General features: G+C 39.8%; 1 protein-coding gene across 1 annotated transcript in view; it reads left to right on the top strand.

Moving 5' to 3' along the window:
- The window catches only part of MLIP (muscular LMNA interacting protein), a 296,550-nt gene that overhangs the window by 10,745 nt on the left and 267,090 nt on the right, over positions 1-18,715 (top strand). The gene's annotated exons all lie outside the window — the stretch shown is intronic.

Genomic DNA, 18,715 nt, shown 5'->3' with positions numbered 1-18,715 from the left:
AGGCTCCGGACGCGCAGGCCAAGCGGCCATGGCTCACGGGCCCAGCCGCTCCGCGGCATGTGGGATCGTCCCAGACCGGGGCACGAACCCGCGTCCCCTGCATCGGCAGGCGGACTCTCAACCACTGCGCCACCGGGGAAGCCCCTATGTTTACTTTTGAGGAGTTTATATTTCGCTAAGATCCATTTTCTCTTTCTACCAAATACCAATGCTGCGAGGTAGATTATCCCTAACCTACTCCACAGTATAAACTGTAGACTCTGGATGAACATAGCGTATCTATTCTGGAGATATCTGGAATCCTTGTGCATTTGGCTTTGGTTTGTTCTTATAATACTTGAGATGTAAAACGGATCGTTTTTGGTTTCCCATGTATTTAAAGTCCTAGGTAAAATTTTAGGATGATACTTACCCCTCGCCTTCCCCCCTTCCCCCCTTTCCCTTCTCCCCTTCTCCCTCTTCTTTCGTGCCTCTCCCCCTCTTCCATCTCCCCTTCGTCATTGTTCTCCTCATCCTGTCCTCCTACTTCTACTCATCCTCCTCCTTTCTACCTTCTTCTTCTTTGTCTTTGGATGTCCAAACGTTCCAGCACCATTTATTGGAAAGGCATATATCCTCTAATTATCCACAATAGAAAGAATCCCACATATTATAGATTCCCTTTATCACCAGGGAAACATTTCATCATCTCAACAACAGCCACCTATACTAATACTTACTACATATTTTTGCTATGACCTAGGCATCACTGTTTATAAATATATATATATATATATATATATATATATATATATATACACACACACACACACACACACATATGATGTATAGCTCTACACAATAACCCCCAAAGTTGATATTATTTCTGTTCTAGCTATATGTATGGGGAAACCAAGGTAAGAGAAATTAGTTACACAGTTAGTAAATGGTGGAGCTCATGTCAAACCCAGGCTGTCTCCAAGTCCATGCACTTAACCACCATATCATGTTGCCTCTAAACTCAGTTTTCTTTATGGTTAAATTTGCACAAGAATACATTTTGGGATAAATGTATGTAACAACTTATTTGCTTTCTAATTAGTGTTTGGGTCCAAATAACAAATAATGCTCCTATAGGAACACTAAGAATGATGGACTGAAACATTAGTTTAATTAAAGACTCAGATGGACATGATTACTGTTTTAGAAAGATTATAGGAAATATTTTCGGAATGAGGCATTTGCAATATTTTGCAAGTCTGAACTTTATAAGGACTTACTTTGAGATATCCTTCTACCTGAAACGTTATAACTTTAAAGAATGACAAGATAGTTTCAGGGGAACTTTTCTCATTTTTATGACCAACCATTTTCATTTCCTCTATGGTACTATTGGTATTTATTTGTAAGTATCAGAGTTCTTTATGTGATGGACAGATTTTTTTATTCTTATTTAATCAGGTGACCATGTGATTTATTATTCAAACAGGGATCCTTTTGAGGTTAAAAGGGGGGCCTATTAATAATTACTTCATGACCACAGGCACTAACCAGGACTGTCCCAGACAAGCCAGGGCACATGGGCAGCTGATATTTAACATACTCATGCATGGAGACCAGGGAATCAATGATTCCAGGGGTCGGGGATGGCTTCTAGACTCTTGAAAAGTTGAAAGCATTCTCTAACAGATAAATGACATTTGCTTCTGTTCTTAGCAAAAGGACAGTTTGAATCCACCTACTGACATTCTTTTTAAGAGCTTGAACTTAGCTTTCCTTTTTGTGTATCAGGTTATCTTCTGTGACAGAGATAGAGATGGTCTTTTAAGTCTTTGCTTCAGGGCTACAGAGTTAGTGGTGCAGCCATTGCCCCTGACCGTGAAGAGAGAGGGAGAGCTCAGCCTAGGTTTCCTAAATGTTGGTTAATTTCACTTGTGAAATGAGAAGAATCCAGTAAGAGAAAGAGAAGGGCCATAAACAAATAGCTGAAGCTTTATCAATTTCCCAGTGGATAGAATATTATATCACTTTATTCAAAGGTGTGGAAGCATTTTGTTCAAAGGTGTAAACGGTATTCTTTTTTTTCCCCCAGCATCACAAATCTTGTCATGCTGTTACTAGGGAACATTAAATGTTGCCCTTTTCCTTGGCCTCTTGTTCTCTGAGTGAAGCCAAGTGGAATTGTGGAAAGAATGAGGAAAGCTTGACGGATCAATTTAAGCATGGTTGGGACAAGTCACTTAACTTCCTTGGGTCTCAATTTCCTTATTGGTAAAAAGAAAATATTAAACTGGATCATTTGAGGTTCCTCCCAGTTTTAATTTATGTGATTATATGACCTCCTGGGAGGGTAGAGCTTAGATTCTTGAAAGTTCTGATGGACATACCATGCCTAGATTTCATGCCTCACCTACAGAAAGGGGAAAATCCAAATCCTTCTGGGGTTTTTACCGCAGGGAATGACACTTGTACAAGTATATTTAATTGTTGAGGTTGAACCTTTAAAAGCATAGGTCTGTATACCGTAAGAGAGCCATGTTATGAGTTCCCCACGCTGCAGTTAATAAGAACGGGCAATGTAGAAGTATTGGTCAAAGATGAAAACATTTGCAAAGAAAGAACAGTTTATTGGTTTTAAAAAAAAATGCCAGTTTCTCTCTCAGAATATTTGAGTTGGCTTAGCCCAGTGTTCTTAGGTACAAAGGGATACTATACATGATGGTGAAGAGCCCTGGCTTGACAGTTACACTGACGTAATTCCTGGCTCCCACGGTTCACTGTGTCATGCGGGGCATTTAACCTTGTCAAGTGTATTAACTTGTAATGAAGTTTATTAACTGCTTTAAATATCAGACTCCTTGTCTGTGAAGGGAAGATAATAATAGCGCTCATAACAAAGGGTTATTGTTACAAATAACACATGTAAAAATCTTGATACCTATTTCCCTGTAATTCCAGCCAGTCGCTAAAGTTTTAATGGGAAGATTCTTAGGCTAATTTACTTGTATTAGGAGGGTAGTCTAAATAGGTGTTATGAGTAGACCCAAATATATTGACTTAATGCTATGAACATTAATTTTTCTCTCACACATAAGTCCTGGAAGGAGGGATGTGGGAAGAGAGGTTTCCAATATGGTCCCCAGTGAGTACAGAGTAGAAACAGACACTTTGTTGTCGGGGCATCAGAGATGGGGGAGAAACATGCAGACCCTCTTGGGAACGTGTGGATAATGCCAGGACTTACAAATGTTGTTTTGAGAGAGGAGGAAAGTGGTTGCTAGGGGCTGGGGCATGGGAGAAATTGGGAGATATTGGTGAAGGGGTACAAACTTTGAGTTATAAGGTGACTAGGGTCTGAGGATCTAGTGTATAACGTGGTGGTTATAGTTGATAACACTGTATCATATAGTTAAAATTTGCTAAAAGAGTAGAACTTAAATGTTCTCACCAAAGGGAAAAAAAGATAAATAGGTGAGGTTCTGGAGGTGTTAATCAGGTTAATGGGGGGAATCATTTCACAATGTACACGTGTATCAAACCATCACAGTGTACACTTTAAATATCCTACAATTTTATTTGTCAATTATAACTCAGTAGAGCTGGAAAAAATGTTCCTTCAGTGTTACCCTTTGAGAGTCACAGGGGCATAGTTAAAATTTGTGATTCTTACTGATCTTGTCCTTGGTTGACATACAAGGCAAGGAGTAATCAAAAAGTTTGGGCCTTCGCTTATATGTGGAATCTAAAATACGACACAAATGAACTTATCTATGGAACAGAAACAGAATCACAGACATAGAGAACAGACTTGTGGTTGCCAAGCCGGGGAGGGGGTGAGGGGAAGGAAGGATTGGGAGTTTGGGATGAGCAGATGCAAACTATTATATATAGAATGGATAAACAACAAGGTCCTACTGTATAGCACAGGGAACTATATTCAATATCCTGTGATAAAACAATGGAAAAGAATATGAATTACAGTGATAAACCATAATGGAAAAGAATATGAAATATATACGTATATGTATAATTGGATCACTGTGGTATACATCAGAAATTAACACAACCTTGTAAATCAAATATACTTCAATAAAATTAAAAACAAAGTTTGGGAGTTGGAAGGAGGTCTCTAATAGGCTGCATTACTTTTTCCCATTTCATGTTCTGCTTTTGTTCTTACTTGATTGATAATTCTGTGTGTGCTCTGCAAAGGACAGGTAGTAAAGTTCACTGTGTTTCTATGATCCTGAGAGCTGGAGGACATGTTGTACTGCTCCAGCTGCACATATATGAATTCCACATGCTTGGCATCTGGAATCTTGCCAATCTTCCATTGCTTCCCTGGATTAGCTCTGTAACCCAACACGATTAAGTGGGTCCATATAGGGAATTTCCTCTCAAAGGACAACTGTAAGTCACGAAAACTGAGTGTATGCTTTTGTGTATACGTAGGGGTATGTGTGTGTGTGTGTGTGTGTGTGTGTGTGTGTGTGTGAAAGAGGGGAGAGAGAGAGAGAGATTTAAAGCACAGTGAGAAAGGTCTTGATAGATACCTCCAAACAATAACCTTTTTCCCCCATCATGATTTTGGGTTAAGGAAGTGCTGTTGTGAAGTGGCAATGTCTATTACAAGGGCGGGGGTGATATGTTCATCCCTGGGGGGATTTGTAGAAGTTTATCAGGTTTGTTGAGAAAGCAAAATGTCAGCAGGCTTGGGGGTGCCTTTTGAAAGGGGAAAGATCATTCTGATAAAGAGATGGATGGTTATCGCAAGGAAGATCATGGGTGAAGGTCCCAACCAAGTTGCAAGTGCTGAGGGCTTAAAGTATCACGTTGGATTCAGAGATGGAATCACAGTTCTGGTGCCTTCCAGCTATGGTGTCGTCTTTGGTCACTTTTTTTCAGTGAACCTTAATTTTCTCTTTTTCAGTATTGTTGCTAATATCTACTGATGATATTTTTATGATTTAATGGGAGAGTAAATAAAGATACCACCTAGATCAAGGTGTACGGTGTTCGGAAAATTCTCGTTTACACCTCCCCTGACTCCCCTGGTCCCTTAGAGTTCTGCCGAGGGTCAGCTCTGGTCCTGACATGTGGCCTGAGTACCCATCAAATACATACTAGACTATTGGATAGACACATGATGACGCATGTGTCATCAGTAGACTTGTTCTCTGATCTGACTCCAGTCTAAGTTAAGGTTACTGGTTTCATAATGAGGTTTTCTCTTACGTATGGTTGGAAGAATTGAAGCTCCTTGAGATAGAAATGAAGATCTCAGAAGGCTCTCATTCGTTCATGGTGTTTTCTAGAAGACTGGCTGCCAAAACTGATTTGTGGATTACTGCTTGTCTGCGACAAGGTTTTACTAACTCCAGAGTAAATGAGAAAAATAAGAACAATGCAGTCTCCTTCATAAAACAATTTATGTTTATTCAATTTATTTAATGGATTGTCCTTTTTATGGGGAGAGTACATCTTTTCTCATTTTTTAGGTTTTAAAGTTTTCTTTCTACTTATAAAATGATGATGAATCTTTTTTTTTTTTTTTTTTTTTTTTTTTTTGCGGTACGCGGGCCTCTCCTTGTTGTGGCCTCTCCCGTTGCGGAGCAACAGGCTCCGGACGCGCAGGCTCAGCGGCCATGACTCACGGGTGCAGCCGCTCCGCGGCATGTGGGATCTTCCCGAAACGGGGCACGAACCCGCGTCTCCTGCATCGGCAGGCGGACTCTCAAGCACTGCGCCACCAGGGAAGCCCCTGTTTTAGATCTTTGAACAATAAAAGTTTCACTAATAAAAGGGATGAGCAAAATTGTAGGAGATCTTTGGAAGTTGGTGTTTCTGTCATTTTTGATCATGTTCTGGAAAAAGTTTACGTTGTTTAAGTTTGGCTTTCATCTTAGTTTTTTGGGTAATTTGTTAGAGAAAGTGGTACTGTGTGATGACATTTTATGAACTTTAAATCATTCTCCTCTGAAAACCATTCTGGGAGCTGCCACTTAAAAACAAACAAGCACAAATAAAATAACTCAAGAGGAATAAATAGGTTGGATTTTAAATGGGTGAATGTTCCTGAAGTGTGTTAATGGCCGAGACTGATCTTAAAGCCAGAGTCCACTTGTCCTTCAAAAGGGAATGTCCTTGGGCGTGGCTGCAGTGTAGACTGTTGTGTCTCTCAGGTTTAAAGAAGTGACTGTCAGTGATGAAAACACAAATTAGAAAATTCTCTTTGACAAGAGAATTGAACATACACACACTACTATATATAAAATAGATCATCAACAAGGACCTACTGTATAGCACAGGGAACTCTACTCAATATTCTATAATAACCTAAATGGGAAAAGAATCCGAAAAATAATGGATATATGTATAAGTATCATTGAATCACTCTGCTGTACACCCGAAACTAACACAACACTGTGAATCAACTATACTCCAATATAAAATAAAAATTTTTTTAAAAAGTTAAAAAAAAAGAAAATTCTCTTTGGCGTGGTGCTGACCTGTTGACTGTGATTTCAAAGAAGCAGATGGGTGGTGGGTCCATGTGTGAAACTGCATGATGCAGGTTTACTCAGTGATCTAAACAGGAAAGATACGACAATGAAGAGCCCTGTATTTAAATTCTGTCCTTAACTCTCCCAGTCTCTTTTGATTTTTTTAAAAAAATAGTCACCATGCTGTGCATTACAACCCCAGAATTTATTAATCTTATAAATGGAAGTTTGTACCTTTTGACCACCTTTACTCATTTCCCGCAGTCCACACCCTGTAAAATGAACTATAAAATGGAGGTGAAAAGAATAGAGGTAATGTAATAAATGCAGTGTGTGTTCTGTGTTATAGTGAGTTGTAGATGAACTGGTCAGCCATGCTAAAATGTTAACCATCTTCAGAGCAAAACCAAATAATAGCTACAGAGTTCTCCCCTTTTAAATGCTAGAACATTTAAAAATAAGACAGTGACAATGACAATATAAACAGTACATTTGACCCAAAAGAGGATTTGACAGCACAGGCACTTGTTAGCAAGTTCTATTTTTGTGCTGAGTATAGTATGTTAAAAGATAAACTGAGGCGTATTAAAAATGTTAAGAGTTTTATCTGAGCAAAAATCAATTGAATTGGGCGGCATCAAACCGGAAGTAATTAGGAGAACTCCACTGACAGGAGCTGGGAGAGACTTGTACAGAGAAGAAGGGGAAGCAAAGCAAGGAAATGATCTGATGGGCTGTGGCTTAAGTGGCCACCTTATTTGGGAAAGTCTAGTTGGCTGCTTGTGACTGGTTGCCCTGAGTTCCGATTTCTTAACCTTGAGGTGTTTCAGGCTTAGGTTTTGGTTTGCTTATGGGTGCAGCTAAAGTGTTGAAGCCACTCAGTCTAATGGCCTCTTTGTTTTGTTGATTTAACAAGCAGAATCGTAGAGGTTTAGATATTGCCTCTCATTATCATTTTTGAACACTTACTGTGTGCAAGCCTACTTACTCTCATTCCTCAGTCATTCATTCATCTACTTTAACTACTTGAATGTCCTTTGAGCATCTGCTGTGGCTCAGGCGTCGCTCTAGGTACTGAGGATACAGGAGTGGACACAACCAACTGGACCACAGCCTTCATGGGACCAGCGTTATAGGGGAGGATGGTGAGAGAGCTGGCAGTTGTCCATCAAACAAATGAATAAACAAGGTAATTTCAGGTAACAATAAATGGAAAAAGAAAATAAAACAGGAAGAACAAATAGAGATAAATGGAAGCGAGAGAGTGAGTGGGGGCAACTCAGGAACCTTCAGGAAAGCCTCTCTCAGGAGCTGACACTCCATGAGGAGGAGGTGGGGTTGGGGGGGAGCATTCCCCACGGAAAAACAGGTGCAAAGGGTTCTCAGAATCTTATTTGTATATATTTCTCATTTTGCAACTGTGCAAGGCTGACTGTCCAAAGCAGCACAGTGAGGAACTGGTGTGTTCTTTCCTTGAAGGATGTTTGACTCAGAGCCTATGTTTTCAGCTACTGTGTTCTACTGCTTAGTGGAGATGGACTGCTGATTGAGCCCTGCTTGATCTGTACAACAGAACAGGCAGACAAACCAACCGACCGACCCATCTTAGGTCTGGTGACCAGAGGCCTGACCTGGGCTCCCACAGTGGGAGCCATCATGCCTCACCCAAATTCCAGACCTGAGTTATTCACACTCAGAGCCTCCAGAAGGACGGAGAGGCCAGGTTTAAAAATATCCACTTCTTTCTCTTTCATATACCCAAATCCTATCAATCAAGAGCAATTGCAAATCAATGAGTGAAATTTTAAAAAATCACCATAAAGAAATAAACAAAGGACATAAGCCAGATGAAGAAATAGAAAATGCTAATGAGGATGCAAAGAGATGTTTACTCTCGTTAATTACCAAAGAATTACAAATGAAAACAAGGCACCACTTTATCCTTTTCTATTAGCAAATATGAAAGAGGCCAAGAATATCCAGGGTTGGTGAGGTGTCTATCACAATTTGGGTGTGGATATTTTATAGTCTAGTTCGGGCACATTTAACGGATCTTACAGACTCCGTGTTCACATGTTATAAGGTGCAGTAAGTTTCATGCTCTCAAAAGGTGTGACCAGACAGAACCTGTGAATGTGATCTTCTTTGAAGAAAGAGTCTTCGAGGGTGTAATTAAGGACCTCAAGATGAGATCATCCTGGGTTAGGATGGACTCTTAATCCAAAGACAAGTGTCCTAAGAGAAGTGGAGAAGACAGACACGTGGGGGCAGCTTGGCGTGAGCTGCTAGAAATCAAGGAACACCTGGACCACTGGAAGCCGGAAGAGGCAAGGATTCTTCTGTATCCTTCCAAGGGCGTGTGGTCCTGCCAACTACTTGCTTCTGGGCTTCTGGCCTCCAGAACTGTGAGAGAATATATTCCTGTTGTTTGTGGTCATTTGTTCCAGCAGCCCTAGGAAATGAATGCACAAGGTATATCCACCTTTCGTGTGACAATATTTTGTAATGGCAGAAACTGGAAACAATCTAAATGCTTGTCAAAGTGTGACTGGTTAGCTGAGTTATGTCATTAAAAAAAAAAAAAGATAGATATACTGACAACTCATAAGTGATATATTGTTAAGTAAGGAAAAAAGACATTATTATTAAAAAAGAAAACCAAATCATCCATTTGTAAATATGTTTGACATAGAGTGACCTTGAATGGGAGGTGATTCTCCATTTTTCTGATAGGGATGCCCTCAAGTTTTTTTGGGCAAACTTGAATATGTAAATCTTTGGGGATATAGATGAAATAATTAAAAGTCTACTCATAAATTATTAATGTAGCTAAACATGAATATTCAACATCAGAAGTGTAAGATAATATTAACCTAGACAGATTTTTTTTTCCTCTTGCATTTTGGCAATTTTATTCAAATTCTTGACATGTTAGGTATTGTTTGAGATCATTTTAGGCTAATACTTCTCCCCTCAAAAACTGCTGCTCTGACTAAACTTAGAGTTAGTGTCTGAAAGGCGCCGCAAAACTGTGGCGTCCTCCCAAGCTGTTTTTAAGGGGTGATACAGAGAAATCTGATAGCACAGATACAGGGTTGGAGAAAAATAAAACCATTTCATATTTGTACTCTACTGAGTTCAGTCTGGTCAATAAATTGTGTATATTTAGCATTTGTGCGTGCACAGAAAAATGTTTGGGAGGATATAAACCAAGCTGCGTCCAAGTTAACAGTGGTTACCCTGGGGTGTGGGATTAGTAGTGATTTTGTGTGTGTGTGTGTGTGTGTGTGTGTGTGTGTGTGTGTGTGTGTGTATGTGTGTGTCTTTTGCCAATTAGTTTTCCATCTGTATTGTTGGAATGTGTTACCTGGGCATATATTACTTCTGTAGTACTAATACTATTAATTATAAAAGTAAAAAAATTTAAAAAATCCCTACCAATCCTTTAAGATCCAGGCTACCTTTTACCTGTCCTCATTCTTATCCGGAAATGATTTCTCCCCACTCAAATCTCCCAGTGATTTTTCTCTGTCTCTCTTTCATGCACTATAACTTTCTTTCTTTCTTTTTTTTTTTTAACATCTTTATTGGGGTATAATTGCTTTACAATGGTGTGTTAGTTTCTGCTTTATAACAGAGTGAGTCAGTTATACATATATATATGTTCCCATATCTCTTCCCTCTTTGTCTCCCTCCCTCCCACCCTCCCTATCCCACCCCTCCAGACAGCCACAAAGAACAGAGCCGGTTTCCCTGTGCCATGCGGCTGCTTCCCACTGGCTATCTACCTTACGTTTGTTAGTATATATATGTCCATGTCTCTCTCTCGCCCTAACACACCTCACCCTTCCCCCTCCCCATATCCTCAAGTCTGTTCTCCAGTAGGTCTCTGTCTTTATTCCTGTTTTACCCCTAGGTTCTTCATAACATTTTTTTTTTCTTAAATTCCATATATATGTGTTAGCATACGGTATTTGTCCTTCTCTTTCTGACTTACTTCACTCTGTATGACAGACTCTAGATCTATCCACCTCATTACAAATAGCTCAATTTCGTTTCTTTTTATGGCTGAGTAATATTCCATTGTATATATGTGCCACATCTTCTTTATCCATTCATCCGACGGCGGGCACTTAGGTTGTTTCCATCTCCGGGCTATTGTAAATAGAGCTGCAATGAACATTTTGGTACATGACTCTTTCTGAATTCTGGTTTCCTCAGGGTATATACCTAGTAGTGGGATTGCTGGGTCATATGGTAGTTCTATTTGTAGTTTTTTAAGGAACCTCCATACTGTTCTCCATAGTGGCTGAACCAATTCACATTCCCACCAGCAGTGCAAGAGTGTTCCCTTTTCTCCACACCCTCTCCAGCATTTATTGTTTCTAGATTTTTTGATGATGGCCATTCTGACTGGTGTGAGATGATATCTCATTGTAGTTTTGATTTGCATTTCTCTAATGATTAATGATGTTGAGCATTCTTTCATGTGTTTGTTGGCAGTCTGTATATCTTCTTTGGAGAAATGTCTATTTAGGTCTTCTGCCCATTTTTGGATTGGGTTGTTTATTTTTTTGTTATTGAGCTGCATGAGCTGCCTGTAAATTTTAGAGATTAATCCTTTGTCAGTTGATTCATTTGCAAATATTTTCTCCCATTCTGAGGGCTGTCTTTTGGTCTTGTTTATGGTTTCCTTTGCTGTGCAAAAGCTTTGAAGTTTCATTAGGTCCCATTTGTTTATTTTTGTTTTTATCTCCATTACTCTAGGAGATGGGTCAAGAAGGATCTTGCTGTGATTTATGTCATAGAGTGTTCTGCCTATGTTTTCCTCTAAGAGTTTGATAGTTTCTGGCCTTACATTTAGGTCTTTAATCCATTTTGAGCTTATTTTTGTGTATGGTGTTAGGGAGTGATCTAATCTCATACTTTTACATGTACCTATCCAATTTTCCCAGCACCACTTATTGAAGAGGCTGTCCTTTCTCCACTGTATATTCCTGCCACCTTTATCAAAGATAAGGTGACCATATGTGCATGGGTTTATCTCTGGGCTTTCTATCCTATTCCATTGATCTATCTTTCTGTTTTTGTGCCAGTACCATACTGTCTTGATTACTGTAGCTTTGTAGTATAGTCTGAAGTCAGGCAGCCTGATTCCTCCAGCTCCATTTTTTGTTCTCAAGATTGCTTTGGCTATTCGGGGTCTTTTGTGTTTCCATACAAATTGTGAAATTTTTTGTTCTAGTTCTGTGAAAAATGCCAGTGGTAGTTTGATAGGGATTGCATTGAATCTATAGATTGCTTTGGGAAGTAGAGTCATTTTCACAATGTTGATTCTTCCAATCCAAGAACATGGTATATCTCTCCATCTGTTTGTATCATCTTTAATTTCTTTCATCAGTGTCTTATAATTTTCTGCATACAGGTCTTTTGTCTCCTTAGGTAGGTTTATTCCTAGATATTTTATTCTTTTTGTTGCAATGGTAAATGGGAGTGTTTTCTTGATTTCACTTTCAGATTTTTCATCATTAGTATATAGGAATGCCAGAGATTTCTGTGCATTAATTTTGTATCCTGCTACTTTACCAAATTCATTGATTAGCTCTAGTAGTTTTCTGGTAGCATCTTTAGGATTCTCTATGTATAGTATCATGTCATCTGCAAACAGTGACAGCTTTACTTCTTCTTTTCCGATTTGGATTCCTTTTATTTCCTTTTCTTCTCTGATTGCTGTGGCTAAAACTTCCAAAACTATGTTGAATAAGAGTGGTGAGAGTGGGCAACCTTGTCTTGTTCCTGACCTTAGTGGAAATGCTTTCAGTTTTTCGCCATTGAGGATGATGTTGGCTGTGGGCTTGTCATATACGGCCTTTATTATATTGAGGAAAGTTCCCTCTACACCTACTTTCTGCAGGGTTTTTATCATAAATGGGTGTTGAATTTTGTCAAAAGCTTTCTCTGCATCTATTGAGATGATCATATGGTTTTTCTCCTTCAATTTGTTAATATGGTTAATCACATTGATAGATTTGCGTATATTGAAGAATCCTTGCATTCCTGGAATAAACCCCACTTGATCATGGTGTATGATCCTTTTAATGTGCTGTTGGATTCTGTTTGCTAGTATTTTGTTGAGGATTTTTGCATCTATGTTCATCAGTGATATTGGCCTGTAGTTTTCTTTCTTTGTGACATCCTTGTCTGGTTTTGGTATCAAGGTGATGGTGGCCTCGTAGAATGAGTTTGGGAGTGTTCCTCCCTCTGCTATATTTTGGAAGAGTTTGAGAAGAATAGGTGTTAGCTCTTCTCTAAATGTTTGATAGAATTCGCCTGTGAAGCCATCTGGTCCTGGGCTTTTGTTTGTTGGAAGATTTTTAATCACAGTTTCAATTTCAGTGTTTGTGATTGGTCTGTTCATATTTTCTATTTCTTCCTGATTCAGTCTTGGCAGTTTGTGCATTTCTAAGAATTTGTCCATTTCTTCCAGATTGTCCATTTTATTGGCATAGAGTTGCTTGTAGTAATCCCTCATGATTTTTTGTATTTCTGCAGTGTCAGTTGTTACTTCTCCTTTTTCATTTCTGATTCTATTGATTTGAGTCTTCTCCCTTATTTTCTTGATGAGTCTGGCTAATGGTTTATCAATTTTGTTAATCTTCTCAAAGAACCAGCTTTTAGTTTTATTGATCTTTGCTATTGTTTCCTTCATTTCTTTTTCATTTATTTCTGATCTGATTTTTATGATTTCTTTCCTTCTGCTAACTCTGGGGTTTTTTTGTTCTTCTTTCTCTAATTGCTTGAGGTGCAAGGTTAGGTTGTTTATTCGAGATGTTTCCTGCTTCTTAAGGTGGGCTTGTATTGCTATAAACTTCCCTCTTAGAACTGCTTTTGCTGCATCCCATAGGTTTTGGGTCGTTGTATCTCCATTGTCATTTGTTTCTAGGTATTTTTTAATTTCCTCTTTGATTTCTTCAGTGATCACTTCGTTACTAAGTAGTGTATTGTTTAGCCTCCATGTGTTTGTATTTTTTACTGCTCTTTTCCTATAATTGATATCTAATCTCATGGCGTTGTGGTCGGAAAAGATACTTGATATAATTTCAATTTTCTTAAATTTACCAAGGCTTGATTTGTGACCCAAGATATGATCTATCCTGGAGAATGTTCCATGAGCACTTGAGAAAAATGTGTATTCTGTTGTTTTTGGATGGAGTGTCCTATAAATATCAATTAAGTCCATCCTGTTTAATGTATCATTTAAAGCTTGTGTTTCCTTATTTATTTTCATTTTGGATGATCTGTCCATTGGTGAAAGTGGGGTGTTGAAGTCCCCTACTATGAATGTGTTACTGTCGATTTCCCCTTTTATGGCTGCTAGTTTTTGCCTTATGTATTGAGGTGCTCCTATGTTGGGTGCATAAATATTTACAATTGTTATATCTTCTTCTTGGATCGATCCCTTAATCATTATGTAGTGTCCTTCTTTGTCTCTTCTGATAGTCCTTATTTTAAAGTCTATTTTGTCTGATATGAGAATTGCTACTCCAGCTTTCTTTTGGTTTCCATTTGCATGGAATATCTTTTTCCATCCCCTTACTTTCAGTCTGTATGTGTCTCTAGGTCTGAAGTGGGTCTCTTGTAGACAGCATATATATGGGTCTTGTTTTTGTATCCATTCAGCCAATCTGTGTCTTTTGGTGGGAGCATTTAGTCCATTTACATTTAAGGTAATTATCGATATGTATGTTCCTATTCCCATTTTCTAAATTGTTTTGGGTTCGTTATTATAGGACTTTTCCTTCTCTTGTGTTTTTGTCTAGAGAAGTTCCTTTAGCATTTGTTGTAAAGCTGGTTTGGTGGTGCTGAACTCTCTCAGCTTTTGCTTGTCTGTAAAGGTTTTAATTTCTCCATCAAATCTGAATGAGATCCTTGCTGGGTAGAGTAATCTTGGTTGCAGGTTTTTCTCCTTCATCACTTTCAGTATGTCCTGCCACTCCCTTCTGGCTTGTAGAGTTTCTGCTGAGAGATCAGCTGTTAACCTTATGGGGATTCCCTTGTGTGTTATTTGTTGTTTTTCCCTTGCTGCTTTTAATATGCTTTCTTTGTATTTAGTTTTTGACAGTTTGATTAATATGTGTCTTGGCGTATTTCTCCTTGAATTTATCCTGTATGGGACTCTCTGTGCTTCCTGGACTTGATTAACGATTTCCTTTCCCATATTAGGGAAGTTTTCAACTATAATCTCTTCAAATATTTTCTCAGTCCCTTTCTTTTTCTCTTCTTCTTCTGGAACCCCTATAATTCGAATGTTGGTGCGTTTAATGTTGTCCCAGAGGTCTCTGAGACTGTCCTCAGTTCTTTTCATTCTTTTTTCTTTATTCTGCTCTGCAGTAGTTATTTCCACTATTTTATCTTCCAGGTCACTTATCCGTTCTTCTGCCTCATTTATTCTGCTATTGATCCCATCTAGAGTATTTTTCATTTCATTTATTGTGTTGTTCATCATTGTCTGTTTCATCTTTATTTCTTCTAGGTCCTTGTTAACTGCTTCTTGCATTTTGTCCATTCTATTTCCAAGATTTTGGATCATCTTTACTATCATTATTCTGAACTCTTTTTCAGGTAGACTGCCTATTTCCTCTTCATTTGTTAGGTCTGGTGGGTTTTTATCCTGCTCCTTCATCTGCTGTGTGTTTTTCTGTCTTCTCATTTTGCTTATCTTACTGTGATTGGGTTCACCTTTTTGCAGGCTGCAAGTTCGTAGCTCCCGTTGTTTTTGATGTCTGTCTCCAGTGGCTAAGGTTGGTTCAGTGCGTTGTGTAGGCTTCCTGGTGGAGGGGACTAGTGGCTGTGTTGTGGTGTATGAGGCTAGATCTTGTCTCTCTAGTGGGCAGGTCCACGTCTGGTGGTGTGTTTTGGGGTGTCTGTGGACTTATTATGATTTTAGGCAGCCTCTCTGCTAGTGGGTGGGGTTGTGTTCCTGTTTTGCTATATGGTTGGCATAGGTTGTCCAGCACTGTAGCTTGCTGGTCGTTGAGCGAAGCTGGGTGCTGGTGTTGAGATGGAGATCTCTGGGAGATTTTCGCCGTTTGATATTATGTGGGGCTGGGAGGTCTCTTCTTGACGAGTGTTCTGAAGTTGGCTCTCCCACCTCAGAGGCAGAGTCCTGACTCCTGGCTGGAGCAGCAAGAGCCTTTCATCCACTCGGCTCAGAATAAAAGGGAGAGAAAGTAGAGAGAATTAGTATAAGTAGGAGGAAATAGGAAAGAAAGAAAGAAAGAAAGAAAGAGAGGAGGGAAGGAAGGAAGGAGGGAAGGAAGAAAGAAAGAAAGAAGAAAAGAAAGGAAGAAGGCAAGAAGGAAAGAAAGGAGGGAGGGAGGGAGGAGGGAAGGAAGGAAGGAATGAGGGAAGGAAGGAAAAAATACAGAAAGAAAGAAGATACAGTAAAATAAAATAAAGTATAATAAAGTTATTGAATTAAAAAAATAATTATTTAGAGGAAAAAAAAAAGGGAAGGATAGAACCTTAGGACAAATGGTGGAAGCAAAGTTATAGAGACAAAATCTTACATAGAAGCATACACATATACCCTCACAAAAAGAGGTAAAGTGGAAAAAATCATAAAACTTGCTCTCCAAGTCCACCTCCTCAATTTGGGACGATTCGTTGTCTCAAAAAGGGAAGGAAGGAAGGAAAGATAGAAAGAAGGTAAAGTATAACAGAGCAGCAGCAGCCTTAGCGTCTCCTGCCCGTCTCTGGTTTCCGAGCTTTTCTCGCGCCCGTCTCTGGAGCTCCTTTAGGCAGCGCTCTTAAAACCCCTCTCCTCGCGCCCCAGGAAACACAGAGGCAAGAAAAGGTCTCTTGCCTCTTGGGTAGGTCCAGACTTTCCCCCGGACTCCCTCCCGGCTATCCGTGGCGCACTAACCCCTTCGGGCTGTGTTCAAGCCGCCAACCCCAGTCCTCTCCCTGAGCTCCGACCGAAACCGAAATCGAGCCTCAGCTCGCAGCCCCGCCCGCCCCCGGCGGGTGAGCACACGAGCCTCTCGGGCTGGTGAGCGCCGGTCGGCGCCGATCCTCTGTGCGGGAATCTCTCCGCTTTGCCCTCCGCGCCCCTGTTGCTGTGCTGTCCTCCGCGGCTCCGAAGCTCCCCGCTCCGCCTCCCGCAATCTCTGCCCGCGAAGGGGCTCCTAGTGTGTGGAGACCTTTCCTCCTTCACGGCTCCCTCCCACTGGTGCAGGTACCGTCCTTATCCTTTTGTCTCTGTTTATTCTTTTTTCTCTTGCCCTACCCAGGTACGTGGGGAGTTTCTTGCCTTTTGGGAGGTCTGAGGTCTCCTGCCAGCGTTCAGTAGGTGTTCTGTAGGAGTTGCTCCACGTGTAGATGTATTTCTGGTGTATCTGTGGGGAGGAAGGTGATCTCTGCGTCTTACTCCTCCGCCATCTTGGAAAGAGTCCCCCCATACACTATAACTTTCTAATGTGTACATTTATCCTTTGGTAAATAACTTTTATTTGTTCTTGAAAGCCCTGCTGCAAAGGAAAAAGCTGCTGAATAAATATACCTGGTAATTATTTTTCTCATTTAAAATTTGATTTTTAAAGTAGCATACCATATAATTGACTTTTTTGTGTACAGTTCTATACATTTTAACGCATGTATAGATTTGTATACACTACCATCAAAGTAGTGTATACAAATCTATACATGAACAGTTCAATCACCTCAAAAAACTCCCCTGTGGGGACATAATATGCAATTTCAAAATTGCCCTTTTGAAATTGTATCTTTCCCCTTTCTCCTGACCCCTGGCAACCACTGATCTATTCTCCAAAACTATGTCTCTTTTGCTGTGTCCCTTTGAGACATTCATTTCAATAGAATCGTATAGTATGTAACCTTTTGAGACTGGCTTTTTTCACATGGCATAATGCCTTCGAGATCCATTGAAGCTGTTGCATACCTCCTTAGATCAATACTTTGTTTTTTTATTATTGAGGAAGATTCCATTGTATGGATGTGCCATGGTTTGTTTAACCATTTACCCACTGAAGGACATTGGGTTGCTTCCATTTTGGGGCTATTATCAACAGAGCTATTACAAACATTAGTGTACAGGTTTTTGTGTAGACATGAGCCTTCATTTCTCTAGAGTAAATAACTAGGAGGAGACTTTGGCATCCTGTAAGTAAGTGTATGTTTACCTTTATAAGAAACTGCCAGACTGTTTTCTGAGAGTAGCAGCACTGTTTTGTATTCCTACCAGCAATGTGTGTGCATTCTAGATGCTCCGTATTTTTACCTGCACTTTACCTATATTTTCAGCATTTTTTATTATAGCCATTCTAATAGGTATGTGCTGGAGTCTTATCATGGTTTTGTCTTGTATCCCTAATAACTAAGGACGTTGAACATCTTTTCATGTGCAGATTTGCCATTTGTGTATCACTGTTTAAGTGTCTATTCAAGAATTTTTACAGTTGTCAAATAATTGGCCATTGGTTTGTTGAAAGCAGTGTTTCTCAACATGCTCACTGTTGACATTTGGGATGGTATAGTTCCTGGTTTTGTAGGCCATCCTATTCATCGGAGCTCATTTAGATTCCCTGGATTTGGGACACAAAATGCTCAAAGCACGTGAAGTTGTGATAACCAAAAAACACTCTCACACGTTTCCAAACTCCATGAGGAGGATGGTACCATCTAATAAAGACCAGTAGCTTAGAAATTAGGATTTTCCCCTAAAATCAGGTCGATTTCCCCCAATTCACATGGGGTTTGTGGCGGAAGGGTGAGTAGCTTAACCATATCAGGGTTCTTCTTGGGAAGAGGGGAATTAATGCTAGACAGATGAAAAGCAGAGTCCACTGGGATTTAACTCACTTTCTTTCTCAATAGTCTATGTGTCCATGGCTAAGCCTTTAGGTAGCCTTTCTGTAAATAAAGAACTGACAACAACCTCCTTAGATGTGATAAACATTGCTTTGGCCAAGCTCCTCCCATAACCTAAGATATTTTTTTGTGATTTTCTAGCTGGGAGATGTATGAGAGGGGAGGATCAACCACTATCTGCTTTTTCATTCTTCCCCCTCCTTCCCACCCACCTCCCTTTCCCCTCCCCTCTCCTTCCCCCTCCCCTCTCCTTCCCCCTCCCCTTCCTCCTCCTCCTTCTTTTTTTGGATTTCAATAAATATATTTACAGACTTATGGCTGAAGTTTTAGCTTCTTTTCCTAGC

This window comes from Lipotes vexillifer, unplaced genomic scaffold (genome assembly GCF_000442215.2).
Source record: "Lipotes vexillifer unplaced genomic scaffold, Lipotes_vexillifer_v1.1 scaffold921, whole genome shotgun sequence".
Classification (NCBI taxonomy): Eukaryota; Metazoa; Chordata; class Mammalia; order Artiodactyla; family Lipotidae; genus Lipotes; species Lipotes vexillifer.
Note: the sequence above shows the minus strand (reverse complement) of the source record. Positions and strands in the feature narration are given on the sequence as shown.